The sequence below is a fragment of the Pteropus alecto genome, unplaced genomic scaffold (genome assembly GCF_000325575.1).
Source record: "Pteropus alecto unplaced genomic scaffold, ASM32557v1 scaffold7, whole genome shotgun sequence".
In the NCBI taxonomy this organism is placed as follows: Eukaryota; Metazoa; Chordata; class Mammalia; order Chiroptera; family Pteropodidae; genus Pteropus; species Pteropus alecto.
In genome coordinates, this window is record NW_006494614.1 from 42,453,556 (window position 1) to 42,458,956 (window position 5,401).

The following is a 5,401-nucleotide window of genomic DNA, read 5'->3' on the forward strand; positions in this document are numbered from 1 at the left end:
CTCAAAGGAGGAAATTTATATAAACCCCAAATCTGATATAGGAAAAAGGTAGATATGCATATTTGCTTAGTCTCTACTTCTAAGCCCAGGACATTGGCCTAGGACTCTCAATAAGCGATCTGAGATGGCTCTGGCTCTGGTGTCATTAATGTCACCATCGCTGAACTCAAAGAGGACTCAGGAAGCTACCTGTGTGCCACCGGGAAGGACTCCAAAGTCGCATCATTCCACACAAGCATGACCCCCTGGTGGTGACTCCAGATGAGCTCTTTGTTGAGGGAAGGGACCTTTCTGGGGGTGTCCAGAGACATAAAGCCACTCACTCCCTATTCAACCTTCTTTACCCCAGATCTTACCAGTTCCCTCTTACACTGATTATATGCAGTTGGATCACCAGTCCCCAGATTTAGGCTGTCACTTCCATCCTTGGGTATATTGACCTGACAGGTAGAAGTTACATTCAGTGCCCTATTGGGTGGAGAACCCAGTTCACCCTCTGGCTCAGGCACACCTTACCCCAGAACTGGCCACCCTGTGTAGGCACAGGGAATCTGTGTGGGACCCTGTGATCTCGTTCTCCCCCAGGCTAGATATGCTGGGTTTTTTGGATGTATGTCTGAGGTAAGATCAGAAGGGGCTCAGATGGGTTTCTAATAGTGAAGGGACTAGGGTTTTGGGACAAGCGGCCTGTGCTATCTCCAGAGGACACCTCCTGAGTTCTCCTTGAGCGCAGGAGACCCAGTATCAGGCTTCTCTCTCTGCCCAGCGTGCTCCACCTCTGCCCTGCCTCTCATTCCAGCACCTCTGGGAGAAGCTCCCTCTCCTGAAGCCCCAGTCAGCCTTGGCCTGAGGGACCCTGAGGGGGCTGGCTCTGCACCCCCCCCCCCATCATCTAAGGACTCTGGGGCTCACCCTTTCTTTCTTCTGGGGACTCTGGGCTGATGTTGCTTTCTCTGTATTTTCATCAGTCACACTTGCTTTTACAGTCATGGTCAGTTCAGCCTCTTTCAGTGGCTCTGAGCACAAGTAGATCTGGGATCTCAGCAGACGGGAGGGGTCTGGGAAGGGTTAGACAGCTGACTGTGTGGCTTCTGACTAAGTAAGGGGAGTCTGGGGGGGCGGTCATAGAATCTGAAATGGGTCCCCAGGCTTCAGCTCAGAGTTGTACTGGGCTGAGATGAAGGAGCAGCTCTAAACTTCCTCCATGATGGAGCCCAGAAACAGCCACTTCTCAGAAATGAAAGGACTTCTATTTGTGTTGATTCACAAGTGAGGGAAATGAGGCCTGTCCAAGTCACTTGGCTCCTTCAGGGCCGAAGCAGGACTAGGACCCAGGCCTTCTGTCTCCTGGTCCAGTGCTCTTCCTGGCTCAGATATTCTCCAGGACACCTCTGGGTGGTCTCCATCCAGTTTTGCCTATTGCATATCTGATGTCTTCTCCCTGTACCCCACCCTTGTCTGCTTGTACCTCTAGCTCCATTGGTTCTCTGCTCCTGCACCGGCCCATTCTCTGCTACCAACCTCCATGACAGGGTCATTCCTGTCCCTGTGACCAATTGACTCTGGTCCCTTCCAAGTCCCTTGGAAGCCTCTGACTCTCAGAATGCAAGGTTCCTCCAGACCTGGGCTCAAAGTGCTTATTCCCCACCAGACAGGTCAGAGGGACTCTAGGTGTTGCCCCCACCTGTCTGCAACCTGGGCCCCACTGCCTCTTCATAGTGAGTTCATGTGGGTCAGGCCCAGAATCAAGCCCCAGCCCCAAGAACTTCTGGATCTGGACTCGGGGAGTGCAGGAGACAGCGACCACCCCAGCTTTTGTCCTCCTTGCTTCTTCTCCTTGGTTTATCTGAGGATACAAAGTCCCCCTCCTCCAGTTCTGCCACCACCAGTGCCCTGGTCCCCATGCTGTGTGGACTCTTTGCAGCCAAGGGCCTGGTGCTGTCAGCCCTGTTTATGCTCCTGTGCTGGGGGTGCTGGGTGAGTGGGGCTGGGTTTGACTTGGGGGTGGAGGGCAGGAGCAAAATGGAGCTGGGAACACCTGTGCTGGGAAAGATGGTCAGCGAGAGGGGAGAGGCAGAAGTCACAGAGGTGGAGTTTGAAAATCATACTTGATACTGATTTGAGTTTCCCTTAATCCTGCTCATCTCTGCCTACTCATATGTTTGTTCTAAGCCACCAAGATTCTTAACCTTCAAACCTGCAGACTTCTTGCTCAATGTACCCATACACACACACACACAGACATAAACACACACACACACACACACACACAGTTGTTTGTTCTAAGCCCCCAAGACCCCTAACCTTCAAACCTGCAGACTTCTTGCTCAGTGTACCCATAAGCACACGGACATAGACACACACGCACACACACACACACCCCTTATCCACTTCTTCAAGACAACCAACCTGTCAATCAGAAAGAAGTCACCGCTGGAGGAATGACAGAGACCTGGAGAGGTGGGGCAGGCTGGGAAGAAGAACAGGACCAGAAAGCGCATATACTTTGTTTGTGAAATTCCTTCTTCTTACTCCCTGGGGCCATGAGAACACTCTAGGAGCAGAAGCAAAGTAGGTTTCTGATGGCCCCAGCTCGGCCCAGGCCCAGGAGCAATGCCCACACTCCCACATCTGCTGTTGCCCCTCCATGACCACTGTGACGCTTTTTGAGGAAAGGGCCATTCTGTGCCTGTGAGAGATGCCTCCTAGCCCCTGAATTTATGACTGGTGGCACCCAGGCTTCCCCAGTGTGCAGACCCACCCGCTTGGGACACTCTGTGCATATGGTCCAACACCCCAAATGGTGGGGCCCAAACCCAATTCAACCTCTTTTTCCCCAACCTTAGGATCCTCTTTCTCCTGATCTCCTCCTGCTTCTCAGTTCATAAATCACTCAGACCACCACCTCTGTCAGCTCTGGTTCCCCTCTACCTCCCCTGGCTTCCATCCTTTTCATCAATTTGAGCTGCTTTGCCTTACACTCACATCCATGTGTCTGCCCCCAACTGTTCCCCACTCTCAGTTTCTGCCTCTTTAGGAGCTCTGTAGAGGACTCCTAGTTTATTCTTCTAGAGCAATTCTGACATTGCCACACCCCCTCTTAGAAGCCTGCCGGGATTACCACTCTACAAGAAATGTACCCCAGCTTCCTCAGGGCCAGTATTGTCCCATTTCTGCCACCTCCAGGTCAAATGTGTCTCTGCAAACCCAGAGAAAACCCCACTGTCTTGAAAAGGCAAGTGGTATGTGTTTCTTCCTGTGCTTAGATTTTAATGGCTGCACGTCCAAGTGTGCAGGGGTAGAAAGGATAATCAGGCCCACTGGCATTTCTCTCTTCCTGCCACCAAACTTTGCAAATGAGGTCAAATTTAAAAAAGAAGGCAAATCCCAGTCAAACAAGAAAAGTAACCATCAACAGAGATAAGGTTTGTTTTCTTCATGTTCTCATTTCTTAAAAATTAAGATTAGGGTGGGAGGATAGGATGGATGTTGTTTAAGGGTAGAAACTTGCAACGAGTAGTAAATAAGCCCTAGAGATCTGATGCCCAGTGTAGTGAACACAGACAACAATACTGTATTATCATCATCAAACCTGCTGAGAGGTTAGAACTTAATTATTCTAACCACTAAAAAGAAATGATAATTATGTAATGTGCTAGAGGTGCTAATTATCACTGTAATGGCAATCAATCATATTACCATATATAAATGTATTAAATTATCATGTACATCTTAAATTTATATAACGTTACTTGTCAAATATATTTCAATAAAAAATTAAGATCAGAAAAATCAGAATGTCAGAAATAGAAGGCTCAACAGCCCAAAATACAAGCAGGAGAATATGACTCTATTTCCTGCCTTCATTAATACTCTGACAATCAAATACCTTCCACATCTGAGGAAAATGAATCACATGACAGTAAAGATTCAACATAAGCACACAGAACACCTGAATTTAGAATTAATGACAATAATTTGTAGAATGGAAGAGAAACTTTCAATAATTGAAACAATCATCCTCAGAGATATTAACAAAGACATTGTGCCTTTTATTAATCAGGCATTTACAAACTTAAGCAAACTGCAATATTATTTTTATTCATTAATTTGACAAATCTTTAAAAAGATTGCTCATACACGGTATCAGTGAGGGTGTGGGGAAGCAAGTGTTATCACATGTTAATGGTGGGAATATAAATTGTCCAACATTTCTGTGTGTCATCGTTACGTAGGGCCATGCTAATCTTCTCTGTATCGTTCCAATTTTAGCATATGTGCTGCCGAAGTGAGCATGTGTTCAACAGTTTTGAAAGTGAATAGGAAGAATCTATGAAGTTTAAGGTGTGCATTCTTTGACTTGCTGATTCTACTTCTATGTACTCATCCCTGAGAAATATACACATACATGGGCACGAAAGGACACGTACGAAGATATTCATCACACATTGTTTATAATAGTCCTTGTTGAGAGTTTAGCTGAGCTAAATGTATTGCTGCCTCTGCACCCATGTTGTTTAGCTAAGAGGCCTGCAGGAACCCTAAGTGGACACTAGCCCCCTCATGTAAATGCATGCCATAGATTAACGGTTCCCAACCTTTTGGGCACCAGGGACCAGTGCTCCTATGAGAATCTAACACCTGATGATCTGAGGCAGTGATGCTAGCGCTGGGGAGCGGCTGCAAATACAGATGAGGCTTTACTCACTCACCTGCAGCTCATCTCTTGCTGTGTGGCTCAGTTCCTAACAGGCCACTGACCAGTATCAATCTGTGGCCTGGGATTTGGGAACCCCTGCCATAGATAACAACGTGCAGAGTCACAGGCAAATGTTAATTCCTGATCTGACTTCCCCAACAATCCTTGTGATCAACAGTCTTCCCTGCCTCCCAGAACCTGCACCCCACCATCCCCACCAAACCCCAGCTATTTTTGGTGTGAATTGACCACTCTGGCCTCAGCCTGGAAACCCTAAAGCACTCCACCTACAGACACTAATGAAGGCATTTGCCCCAGATCCTGACTCCATCTGTGCCCTGCCTTGACCAACTCCTGTGGCCCCTGGAGGCATACTGTGTACTTCCTCCAGGATCCGTGAGTGATAAACTTCTCTATTTTAGTTTCTCTTGTGGTCTTTTGTTGAACCTCTCTGCTCACCATCCGGCACCCTGTACTTAGCTTAAGAACTGTTAATTTAACAAAGTCATAGCATCTCCACAGGGCAACAATAAATAACGTTGCACCTCTTCTATGTAGCATCATGGAGCAGCTCAAAAAGAATGTGGAGCATCTTATATGTGAACATAGCTCGCATATAACATCTTGTTAAATGGAATGGTTGCTGCAGAATGGCACTTATAGTGTAATCCCACTGACGTAAAGTAAAATGAATTCAGACTC

The 5,401-nt window shown here is 47.4% G+C and overlaps 1 non-coding gene across 1 annotated transcript; it reads right to left on the minus strand.

Moving 5' to 3' along the window:
- Positions 1-4,190: 4,190 nt before the first annotated feature.
- LOC112474653 lies at positions 4,191-4,296 on the minus strand. The gene has a single exon (XR_003044512.1). It is a non-coding gene; the product is annotated as a U6 spliceosomal RNA (small nuclear RNA).
- Between the last annotated feature and the right edge of the window lie 1,105 nt (positions 4,297-5,401).